Source organism: Elephas maximus, chromosome 21 (genome assembly GCF_024166365.1).
Source record: "Elephas maximus indicus isolate mEleMax1 chromosome 21, mEleMax1 primary haplotype, whole genome shotgun sequence".
Classification (NCBI taxonomy): domain Eukaryota; kingdom Metazoa; phylum Chordata; class Mammalia; order Proboscidea; family Elephantidae; genus Elephas; species Elephas maximus.
In genome coordinates, this window is record NC_064839.1 from 42676749 (window position 1) to 42690039 (window position 13291).

The window sequence follows — 13291 nt, forward strand, 5'->3', positions numbered from 1 at the left end:
GTGTAACGAACCCTGGTGGTGCAGTGGTTAAAGTGTTTGGCCGCCAACTGAACAGTCGGCAGTTAGAACTCACAGGCAGCTCTGTGGGAGTAAGATATGGCAGTCTAGTCCCGTAGAGATGATAACATCGGAAACCCTACGGGGTAGTTCTACTCTGTCCTGTAGAGTTGCTATGAGTCAAAATCAACTCGACAGCAACCATTTTTTTGCTTTTTTTTTTTAAAGCAATGTGTCATTTTTCTTTGGTTGATTTTATCATTTCCTCTATACCTTTTGTGTTTAGCAGTATGAACCTTATGTGCTTAGTTGAGTTTTTCTTTGCATTCATTCTGTTTGGCGTTTGCTGAGCATGATGGATTTAAACGTTTGTGTTTTTGCCAAATTTCAGAAATTCAGCCATTGTTTCCTCAAATATTTTTTGTTCCATCTTTCTTCCGTTTCTGGGTCCCAAAATACACATGTATTATGTTGTTTGATATGTCACGTGAGTTACAGAGGTGCTGCCCATTCCTTTAATCTTTCTTCCTTCTGTTCTTCAGAGCAGATAATTTCTACGTTAGATCTACAAATTTTCCCTGACCCCTTCTTCTGCCATCTTCAATCTGCTATTAAGTAAATTCAGCAAATTTTCAGTTCATGTATTTTACTTTTCAAAGTTCTATAATTACTATTTGATTCTAATTTATACTTTGCAATTCTCTGCTTAAATTCTTCTTGTCCCTCAGTATGGCCACACTCTCCTTTAAGTTTTTGAAAATATGTTTATAATATACAATAGTTCTTATCTGCTAATTATTATATCTGAGTCATCTCAGGGTAGGTCTCTATACTATTTTTTCTTTTGATTCTGGGTTACATTTTCCTATTTCTTCACACATCTAGTAATGTTTTTATTATATCCATGATATTGTGGATGATGTATTACAGCAACTACAGAATGTTATCTTCTCTTGACATGCTGATTTTTGTTTTAGCAGACAGTTAACTTGACTGAACTCAAACTTCAAACTCTGTCTCCCTGAGATAAATAGTAACTAATATCTCTGCTCTGCTCTTTTAGCCTTTCATCTATTATTTTTCAGTGGTGATTTTTCTTTCTTTGTTTTGTAAAGTTCCCAGGGTCAGCTAAGGATTTGTATGAAGTTTATACACAGATTTTGGGGCTTCCTCTTTTGCAGTTTCTTTCTTTCTGGGATTTCTCACCTCACATTGTACCCACTAACGAAGTCCCAAACTCCAATCCTCTGACTTTATAAGGCAGTAAAGCTGTGGTTTTCTGTTTGAGGTCTTGGATCCATTCCACACAGAATAAAACCAAAAAATAGGTAGAGAAAATCATACCCAGGGCATTTCTTTCTCTTTTTTTTTTTTTCCAAAGATAATTATGTTGAAGATTCTGATTGCTTTTGGTCATTCTCCAGTGCAATCAAATATTTGGGTTTTTTTTTAATTGGCTCAGAGTAAGACTTGCTATCTGTTGGAAAGCTAGTCTAATACAAGCTACTTGGCCATTACTAGGAGTCATTCCTATTTTTTGTTATCACCAACTGTAATGTGAAGAGGTTGAAGGACACAGAGCCCCTTTTTTATGGCAAATGGCACAATGCCTTGCATATATGAGGAATTCAGAAGATATATTGTTGAATGAATATAGGTCCTCCCATACAAAACCCCTCCCAATTTCCTGATTAAAAAATAAGAGACACTTTCTACCTTAAACTCCAAACTTACCAGCACATACCCAGTCAAGGAAGGTTACACTCCTCCTTCTCTATTCTGTCCCTTTTCTCTTGCCTGCATTATTTTAATAACCTTCCACCTCATCATTCTTCTTCTAAACTCACATCTCTCCAATGTGTCTTTCACAATGACTAATTTACCTCTCTAAAAACCACAAAGATAATGACTCCCAACTTCCTTGACCCCAAACTAATAAAAAAAAAAAAAAAATCTCTGGTAACATTGCCAGAATAAAAAGTCTGAGTTTTAAAGTGAACAAGTCATTTGTTACCTTCCAAATTCTGAGTTGTACTATTTTTTACTTTTTTATGCCTTATACATCCTGAATTCAAGTCTCACCATACTACTTCATTCCATATCTCCTGTGTCCTCCTCACTCCACACATTCGCTCATTATTTCCTACTTGGAAAGTATGCCAATCTTTTCAGTTAAAAATAGCATTTCCCTTAGAATTAATCACACTAGAGAGTGAATAAGCACTTTTGAGCCATGATTATAGTCTCTTATCATATCTATCTTCTGTCTTGTAATTCAGTAAAATTATCCCCCTACCTGCTACAAGCATTTCATAGGAACAATCTATGTTTTATTCATTTGTGTTTCAAGTCTAGAGCTAAGTGCATGGCACTAGTAATTCTCTGTTGCAAGTTCAAAGTAGCACCATTCACATGGTGAGCTCCAGGTGGTATCATCCATAGAGCAAAGTGTGAGTATGACCCCCACAATGAGCTGGAGAAGTCAGCTAGCCCTTCATGTTGTGCACTTAGCAAATGCCTGCAGAATATAATTAAAGCTACTTAAATCATATTTTACTAGAGTTGAAAAGAATGTGATGACCTACCTCCATGTCCCTCATCTATCGTATTCTCAGGTCCTACATATCTAATAGGTTTTCTATGAATTGCTAATGTACTCTTTACCATTTCATGGTTTATTAGGTTCACAGTTCCCCAAATATGAAAGTTCAAATAGCAGAGGTTCTCTACTGGTTTCTGCCACTTTCATGACAAGCATCACCTTGGCTAAAGGAAGAATTGGGCTTCCTGTCTGGGTCTGGTCCTACCTGGATAAACAGTTCAGACAATTTTCTCAGCTACTAAGTCTAGAGAAAAAAAAGCCAAAGTTGGAATTTTGAAAGCGGAAGACGTGGAACTGTGGAAGAAACTAACGCCTCATTAAAAACATGAAAATGAAAAAGTTACCTCTAACTCCCTTCATCCTTCTGCCTCTTACAATAGAGACTGGAGAGGAGCCTAAAAATGCATTTTCCCACCCTCCTTTGCATGAATCCAGTTCTTGTCCATAGGATATAGCTCAGAAGATATAACTCATCTTCTTGAAAAGAGGGAGAAAGAATACTGGTGTGCCACTTCTGCACTCTTTCATCTCTGAAGACAGATATAATATCTACAATGGAAGTGTCTTAGACTGGGTTCTCTAGAGAAGCAAAACAGTAAAGCATATAAATACAGAGAGAGATTTATATCAAGGAAACAACTCACATGATTGTAGAGGTTGGAATGTCCAAGTCCATGGATCAGGATTGAGGTCTTTCCCAGTTTACCGAGCCACAGAAGCTGGTGAACCCAAGATTAGCAGGTCAGAGAGCAGAGCTCCTGCTCACAGGCTGTGAAGGTCGAGGAATCCCAAGGTCAGCAGGAAAGACCGTACGGTTTCTCCTGATTCACATAGCTGCAGGAGCTGGCAAACCCAAGACTGGCAGGTCATGGAGCAGGAGTCTTGCTCACAGACTGTGAAGACTGACGAATCCCAAGATGGACACATAAGCTGCTAGTTGAAGTCCCAAGAACCAGAGGTCAGACAAGAGACAGTTGCTGGATCCAGAACAAGCCGACAACCTTGGCAAGGCAAGCAGGAAGGAGGTAGATGGTGGAAGGTGGAGAGATGAAGGTTGAGGGGGCGGTGAGCCTTTACAGGACCCACCCCCACCGGTACCCTCAGCAGATTCCGTCATGGGGGTGATCACAACATTATACAACTGCCAAAGCACTGAGAATCATGGCCCAGCCAAGTTGATACACAATCTTAACCATCACAGGCAGTAACTACTTTGCAAGCATAAGACAACACCAAACAAATCATAGAAATATCAGCTTTTACATGATTGAACTGCTGGCTACTTAATTCTGGACCATTTTGCTATATAAGAAAGTTAAACCTCTATTTGCTTAACCAATTCAGGTTTGCTGTCACTTGCAGTAATATCTATTTCTAAGTGAATTGTGGCCTACTAGTACATAAGTTGTCTTATGCCACAAACACTGCGTTAGCCCTTTAGTTAATTTTTTTTTCATTTAATATTTATGGCAAACCTCACATGGCATGTCGATTTTTTGGTTGGGTACAATGAAATTTAGGAAAGGCAGTAATAGAGTGGCTAAGAGCACAGACGTGGGTAGCTAACACAACTAGGCTCTATCCCTGGCACTTGCCATTTCCTAATTAAATGATATTAGGCATGCTGCCTCTTTAAGCTTTAGCTTCCTACACTGAAAAGTAAAGCTAAAATAAGTTCCTATTTATAGGGTGGTATCTAGGTGCCTTGAAAAGGTCTAGCAAGCCACTTCCAAAAAAATTAGCCATTGAAAACCGTACGGCGCACAGTTCTGCTGACACACATGGGGTCACTATGAGTCAGAGTCAACTCAACACCAATTTTTTGTTTGTTCATTTGTTTTGTTTCTAAAAATAAATGAGATAATATATGTAAAGTACTAAACGAAGGGCCTGTTCTTAGGTGTCATCAAGTTGGTTCCGACTCATAGCAACCCTATGGACAACAGAACGAAACACTGCCCAGTCCAGTGCCATCCTCACAATCACTGTTATGCTTGGGCCCACTGTTGCTGCCATTGTGTAAATCCATCTTGTTGAAATGCAGGGCCTAGCAAATAGTCAATGATAAATATTAACCACTATCGTTATTTTTGTTATTATTTTAAATATTGTAATACTACCCCAGGTCACAGAAACAAGAAGTGATAAAGAGTTACTGATCAAATATGATAAAATCAATCAATAAATAATTGATGACACAGCATTCAAACCTAAGCTTTTTTAATCCCTACACTTACTTTTTTTCTTCTATATCATGGTAAAAAAAATGTATTTAAAGAGTTGTAAATTTCACAAAGAAATCATAGGGACCTAATTTACACTCTGCTGTGACATTTTATATTCCTAAAACCATGATTTTATGTATTCAGAAAGTGGTAGAAAGTCACCCTCGATATATAAGTATGTGCGTATTTAGTATTTTATGATTTTTTTTCTCTACCAAGAAATAAAAAATCAGTGTGATCCTTAAACAACCTGAAAATTACCCTTTGCATGCCTGAATGCAAGAAGCCCTGGTGAGCAGTGGTTAAGTGCTCGGCTGCTAACCAAAAGGTCAGCAGTTCAAACACATCAGCCACTCCATGGGAGAAAAGACCTGGCAATCTGCTCCCATAAAGATTACAGCCTTGGAAACCCTATGGGGCAGTTATACTCTATCCTACAGGGTCACTGTGAGTCAGAACTGACTCAGAGGCACACAGCAACAACATGCCTTAATACAGAAATTAGGTACAAGCATGTATCTACCAGGCCAACGTCTGGGTGGATGGTGACAAGTGCCATAAATGTCCGGGTGATGAATACACTCACTTCAATGAGAATATGATGAAGCTGAGTCTACAATGTTGGCAGGCATGGGACAGGATGATAGTGACAGCACCTCTTCTCTTGTTTACAAGGGAGGATGTTAGACAAAGCTGCCTACAAGTTTACTATGAAAACTTTGAGAAGCATATACTAAAAATATTTCATGTCACTCAGCATGGAAATGACAACCAAACTAGAGTTCAACTCGAATTTCAAATAATATTACAGACCTTTCCATAAGACCTCACCCAATGCATTCTAACAAGTGCTTTCCGTGAGAAAGCTTCCTGTGTTGTGCTTGTTAAATTGAGTGAGGCCTGAGAAGAGAACAAAGCTTCTTCAGTAGAAGATTCTGGAGTTTTTTGAATTAAAATATTTGAGCATCTCTTTCCCTTCACATTCCTACAAAGATGATTCATAGAGGAATACAGTAAATTATATCAATAAATTGTGATGCCTCTCTGCCCAATTAAAGTTGCCATCTGCTTAGCTTCTTAGAGAGTTCTCAAAAAGAAGTCACCTTACAGTTGATTTATGTTATCATGGGAGCTTTATACTAAACAGAAATTACAAGTTTCTTTTCTTCTGATTTAAGAAATCTTTTCAATGTAAAAGGCACACTTCTTAAAGGTAGAAGGTATGATATAACACTTTTTGTAAACTCTAATTTCTAAAAGATCTCTAAGGTCTAATCCCTAAAGAAAAAGGTTTAACTTAATTTTATATACTAAAAAGAAAATCTAAGTCAGGACAGACCTAATCTATACAAAGAATAAATATCACCTGACAGGCTTATAAGATGAGTTAAAGGGAAAAGAGGGGCACCTGGCTGAGACTCTTAACTGGAAAATTAGTTCTTGGCTTTGGAGCACAATGTATTTGGGTTTACATTCTAACTGCCACTAATCAGCCATAATGACCTTGGCAAGTCCTTAATGTTCAATAGGGAGAAAACATCTACTTCCTGTCACAGAAGGGCTGAATGAGATTCCTCAGCATAGGGTCTGGCCTATAGTACGGTTAAACAGAAGCCCATAGAAAACTATTAATCTATTCACATAAATCCTTTTGTAAATAAAGATTGCCAAAATACGTGATGCAGAAAATAAATTATAATTCTTAGCAAAAACTATCTGGTCTGTCCAAATGAATGGATAAAAATAATAAATTTTATTAATGTGAACCAATTGGTGCCCTCCTACAGAATGTCTCGCGTGGCAGGGAATAGATGGGTCCTTATTATGGTCCATTATTGATGGTTTGAATATGTTTTTGCTTTTCTTCTTACAAATACAAACAACTACTGAAAAAAAAAACTCACAAGTGTTGTTTATCTACTTTTTCTTAGTTTATAATGAATATGTCACAAAAATGAAAGTTAATGGTGAAAATGGCCTGCAAAAACTTAATAATAACAATGTTGTTAGGTACCTTTGAGTTGATTGTGACTTACAGTGACCCCATATGACAGAGTAGAACTGACCAACAGAGGGCTTTCTTGGCTGTAATCTTCATGGGAATAGATCACCAGGTCTTTCTCCCAAGGAGCAGTCGGGTGGGTTTGAACTGCCAACCTTTCAGTTAGCATCTGAGCACTTAACCATTTGTGACACCAGGGCTCCTAATCATAACAATAAAATCATAACAATAGCTAACATTTATTTAGCGTTGGTTGAGCAAATATTCTATCATTTAATACTCAAAATCCCTATGAGTGTTCATTACAAATGAGCACTTGACAGATGGGGAGCCTGAGGAATAGATGAGTTAATGTTGTTTACCAAAGTCACATGACTAGTAGAGAAGTCAGGTTTCAAAGCCTGGCAGTTTGGCTCCATGATGCTACCCTGAAAACAGCTTTGCTGAAACCGGCTAGACTGATGGACTCTCATCCCTATTCCTCATGCTCTCCTTTCAAACCTAGCATATTTGTGGAGGGGCTAGGCATGCTTGACTCACTCACTCCCCTGGATCTACCAGCCTGTAACAGGACATTCTCATCTGCTCACCGCCATATCCTAAGAGGTCACAGCTTGACCAGTTGCCTGTGCCTAGTTGTGTCATAGTACAACATTCTGAGGGAAGTACAAGGATGCCCACTTGTCCCAGAACTGGAAAAATTTGATCTAGAAGGTTTTTATCAGTAACTAAGCACATGTGTTGATTTCCACCTGTCTTACTCCTGCTTCTATCTTTGAACAGTTTCCAAACTCAGATGGGAGGAACCCATTAATCCGCTGCTGTTGAGTCCATTCCAACTGATACCAAGCCCACAGAACAGAGTAGAACTGACCTATTGGGTTTCCAAGGTTGTAATCTTTATGGAAGCAAGCTGCTTTCTCCCATGGAGCAGCTGGTTCAAACCGATGACTTTTCAGTTAGCAGCCAAGCAACTCAATGCTTTAACTCCTGCACCACCAGGGCTCCTTGATGGGAGGACAGAGTATACAATTTACCATTTAAGAACTCTATCATGTGTCAGGAGGCAATTAGGTGGGACGCTCCTTAGTTTAAATGAGATCCTGCTCCTTTCTCTCTGTCCTTTACAAAGCTAAAACTTTGTCTTCAGAACCACAAGCCCATCATATACTACTCTATCGCTCACAAGGATTATAAATCAAGAAAACAGTACTACAGGCTGTATAATTCTGGGGGAGCCTTGGTGGTGCACTGGTTAAGCACTCAGCTGCTAACCAAATTGTTGGCAGTTTGAACCCACCAGCCACTCTGTGGGAGAAAGATGTGGCAATCTGCTTCCATAAAGAATAAAAAAAAAATCAAACCCATTGCCATCAAGTCAATCTTGACTCATAGTGACCCTACACAACAGAGCAGAACAGGTCCGTAGGCTTTCCAAGGAGCAGCTGGTAGATTTGAACAGCTGACCTTTTGGTTAGCAGCTGAGTTCTTAGCCACTGTACCACCAGGGCTAACCGTAAAGATTATAGCCTTAAAAATCCCATGGGGCAGTTCTACTCTGTCCTATAGGGTTGCTATGAGTTAGAATCGACTTGAGGGCAAAGGATTTTATAATTCTGGGAAGAGATCTGACAAGGTACTAAAAACCTGTTGCCATTGAGTTGATTCCGACTCATAGCAACTCCATAGGACAGAGTAGAACTGCCCTATAGGGTTTCCAAGGAGTGCCTGGTAGATTTGAACTGCCAACCTTTTGGTTAGCAGCCGTAGTACTTAACCGTATGCCACCAGGGCTTCCAAATGACCACCAAACACATGAAAAGATGCTCTTTAAAAATCTTAGCCATCCACAAAAAAGAAAAAGAAAAAAAAAACCTCGTTGCCACTGAGTTGATTCTAACTCATAACAATCCTACAGGACAGAGTAGAACTGCTCCATAAACTTTCCAAGGAGTGGCTGGTGGATTCAAACTGCTGACCTTTTGGTTAGCAGCTAAACTCTTAACCACTACGCCACCAGGGTTTCCTAGCTAGCAATAATGTGACCTATTCATCACTGGATGGGAAGTAAAAAATCTTGAAAATGAGAGGAAGTTAGTAAAAGGTGCTCTAGGTGCCTGTTTTAAACTAAACAATTAAACCATGATACCAATTCCAACTTAACTACTTAATTTTCTGGGTAACATTAGGCAACTTAAGCTCTCTGATGCTTAGTTTTCTCTTCTCTAAAACAACAGTCATGCCATCTGTCTCTTACAATTGTTGCAAGCATTAAGTGTTGTGTGTAAATCTCTTAGCCTGGTATTGGGCACATAGTAAGTGCTTAATAAATGTTATTTCCCCTTCCCCTTCTTCAATTCGCCTGGCCTTACCAAATGTAAATAAAAATATATCCTAGTGAAGGGTGAAAAATGCATAACAGAATTATCCTCTTTTCTTGACAAGTTAACATTCTAGATTTAGAGGACAACATTAATGCTGAAAACAATTTTGAAATAATATAAATAATATAAAGCCAAAGTATATAATTGTTTTTTATAAAAATAATTTTGAATTTTAGACAAAGAGAAAGGCAATTAACATTTGTATTTGATAGTACAGGATGGGACCTTCGAAAAAAGTGAAGAGTTTGGAATTGTGGAGAGGAGGGATGTGATGGTCACAGCTGGAAGAGAAAGAATAAAGGACGACACAAAGCCAGGAATAAGTGTGGATTTGTTTAATCCATGACCCACGTGGTTCAGCATCAGAGTAGAATCCCAGTCCAAAAAATACAACCTATGAATCTGTAGTTACTTGAAATTAATTTAACTTTTTTGCCCCCTACACAAGTCTTGACTATTTAGTTTTTAAAAATATGATTAGAATGCAGAAGGAAAGGAATCCTAAGGTTTCAGACTGAAGTTAGTACAAGGGTGGTTGGGAGGATGAAGAGGTTGGTTTAGACATGAGTATGGTCCTGACACATCACACACTATGCAGGGGAGGAGGCAAGACTGTTTCTTTACATTCCTATGTTTAAATGTCTATGAACGGAAATTGTCCTAGTGGCATGAAGAATAATTTTTCCAACTCTAGGCTCCAAAGAAGGAGTCCTGGTGGCACAACCGCTTAAGCTGTCGGCTGCTAACCCAAAGGTTGGCAGTTGGAACCCAGCCATCAGCTTCACAGGGGAAAGGCCTGGTGATCTGCTTTGGTAAAGATTACACTCAAGAAAACCCTACGGGGCAGTTCTACTCTGTTACAGGGGGTCATTTTGGGTTGAAAACAACTTGACAGCACCTAGACAGCGAGCTCCAAAGTAATCCTTTCCAGAATAATAAAAAAAAAAAAAAATGGACCATTTATTTACTGAAGAAAAGAAATAGTAAGAACAGCTTTGTTATAGCAAGATCATCACTGAAGTGACTACAGTAGATGAAATCAACCTAGGTGGCAGATAAGCTCCGGTACTGACAATCATTTTTCTTGGTTGACTACTTAATCTTAACCCTACTAGCACTGTGGAAAACTTGAAACCGTCCCAAATACTTAGAGTCCAAGCAGGGAAATGTGCATTTGCAAAACTAATTTCACAAAGAAATGTGGCACAACAATACAGAAAAGCTATTGCAGCTACCTCATCCAGCTGAAGTCAGTTTAGCGAATACGGGGAGAGCAGGACCTTTGCCCACTGAGGAATGAAAAGGTGCACACGCTCTTGTTTGTAAAACTGGCTGGTGCAGAGTTCTTTTCAGAAGGCTGGTAATAAAACCATCTTCTGAAAGTGTGTGAACACCATGCATATTTTCTTCAAAGGCTAAATGCTTTCCCTTTTTCTGAGCTGATTTTCTCAACTTGAAACTTTTTGTCTTCTGCCAAGAGCCAGAGAGGTCTTGGAAGGAGAACAAAGCAAAGGAGCTGCAACCAGTCGCCATTGCAAGCTGTCTGGTCAGCTGGGCAGTGGCATCTGTGGCTTTAAATTCCTAGTGAGATTCGTATGTGAATGAGGGATGGCTTCCAAGATTGTTTGCTTCATTATAACTCATTTCAATAAAATTTTCAAAATTGAGATTTCCCCTTCTAGAAATCTCTTATGTTTTACTGCCTCCATGATGAGTAGAGATTAGTTTTGCATTTACAAAATTAAATTACCTTCGCAAAGTATTTCTTAATTTTCATGCAGATGCTACGGAAATTTCCAAGAGAGAGAAAGTTGTTAGCTGCACTTTAAATACCAGAAAATCTCTGTGTGGGAAGGAGAAGGGAAGAGGGTGAAATTACATTTATTTTAAAATTGAACATAGGAGCGTTCGTTCTGGAGAACACACATCTGGAGAATAAGTACCTAAGGGGAAAACAATTTCATAGTTCAAATTTTGAACATTTTTAGTGTCAAACTTTTGGATCAATACCATCTACTAAGGCAAAATAAAAATGGAATTAAAAGTGAAATGTGAACAGTCGGCAGCCTGAGAATAGGTTCCTGGGACTGTCTCAAGCTTGATTCACAGAAAGAGACTTCTCAACAATTTAATCGGTGAGCTGAGACTTTTCAGGAAAGCACCCTCTCTGATGCCCTTCTGATTTTATACCCCTTTCCCATCGCCAGACCATTACTTGTCAAGTGTATAATTCATATACCATTGTTAGTTCAGTTGCCATGAAGTGGAATCCAATTGATGGCGACCCCAGGTGTGCAGAGTAGACCTGCTCCATAGGGTTTTCAAGGCTGTGACCTTTTGGTGGCAGATTGCCAGGACTGTCTTCTGAGGTGCCTCTGGGTGGGTTCAAACCACCAAACTTTCAGCTAGTAGTCGAGAACTCAACCATTCGTGCCAATTAGGGACTCCCATACATCATTTAGACTATATAGAAAATGTCCTAAAAATTAGCAACAAAAAGCACAACATAGAAGGGCAGGCAGAGAATATGAATACACATTTCACAGAAAAAAAGAAAAACGGCAAATAACAGAAAGAGGTTTCAAAACTTCACTAGTAGTCAATGACATGAAGCTAGTGAAACACCACATTTCCTGCACCATAACTTTAAATAGCACTTAGTATTGCTAAGGCTTTGGGAAATAAAGGTCCTGACACACTGTGCTCTGGAAGGTGAATAAGTACTGACACTGTGTAAGGTATTAACGGCAGCAATTGAAAATGCACATATCCATACAACTCTGTACATTTTAGCCTTGTTTCTCATAGCTAGAAGTTGGAAACAAACTAAAAGGCCATCAAAGTGGAATAAAGAAATTAAATACGCCAAATTCATGAAGCAGAATACTGTATAGCAGTAAAAGCAATGAAATAAATCTACCTTTATTAACGAAGATAGGCCTCAAGCACATGACGTTGAGTAAAACAAGCAAGATTCTCAATGAGACCTACACTAGGATATGCTTAGGGATATCATAAAAGCAACAAAAAACTATGCATGCATATTCAAACCAAAAAACCAAGCCTGTTGCTATCCGGTAGATTCCGACTCATAGTAATCCTATAGGAAGGAGTAGAGCTTCCTCGTAGGGTTTCCAAGGCTGTAAATCTTTATGGAAGTAGGCTGCCATATCTTCTCCTGCAGAGCAGCTGGTGAGTTCAAATGTGCATATTAAAAGGCTATTAAACCATGAATTGGAAGGCATAAGGCAGGAAGAGGAGGAGAGAACTGGCAATAAGAATAAAGACATCAAAACCAGCTGCCCTGAATCAACTCAGACTCCTGGAGACCACACGTGTGTCAGAGTAGAACTGTGCTCCTTAGGGTTTTCTTTCTTTCTTTCTTTCTTTTTTTTTTAATAATTTTTATTGTGCTTTAAGTGACAGTTTACAAATCAAGTCAGTCTGTCACATATAAGCTTATATATACCTTACTACACATTCCCATTTACTCTCCCCCTAATGAGTCAGCCCGCTCCCTCTTTCCAGTCTCTCCTTTCGTGACCGTATTGCCAGTTTCTAACCGCCTCTACCCTCCCATCTCCCCTCCAGGCAGGAGACGCCAACACAGTCTCAAGTGTCCACATGATACAAGTAGCTCACTCTTCATCAGCATCTCTCTCCAACCCATTGTCCAGTCCCTTCCATGTCTGATGAGTTGTCTTTGGGAATGGTTCCTGTCCTGGGCCAACAGAAGGTTTGGGAACCATGACCGCCGGGATTCTTCTAGTCTCAGTCAGACCATTAAGTCTGGTCTTTTTATGAGAATTTGGGGTCTGCATCCCACTGTTCTCCTGCTTCCTCTGGGGTACTCTGTTGTGCTCCCTGTCAGGGCAGTCATCGGTTGTGGCCAGGCACCATCTAGTTCTTCTGGTCTCAGGATGATGTAAGTCTCTAGTTCATGTGGCCCTTTCTGTCTCTTGGGCTCATAGTTATAATGTGACCTTGGTGTTCTTCATTCTCCTTTGATCCAGGTGGGTTGAGACCAATTGATGCATCTTAGATGGCCGCTTGTTAGCATTTAAGACCCCAGATGCCTCAT

General features: G+C 39.3%; 1 long non-coding RNA gene across 3 annotated transcripts in view; it reads right to left on the reverse strand.

Annotated features, from left to right (window-relative positions):
• LOC126065176 (uncharacterized) overlaps positions 1 to 13291 on the reverse strand; it is a 63971-nt gene that overhangs the window by 38864 nt on the left and 11816 nt on the right. For all 3 annotated transcript variants that reach the window (XR_007514740.1, XR_007514739.1, XR_007514738.1), the window contains exon 3: positions 3244 to 3600. This is a non-coding gene — a long non-coding RNA (uncharacterized LOC126065176). The remainder of the gene's footprint in view (positions 1 to 3243; positions 3601 to 13291) is intronic.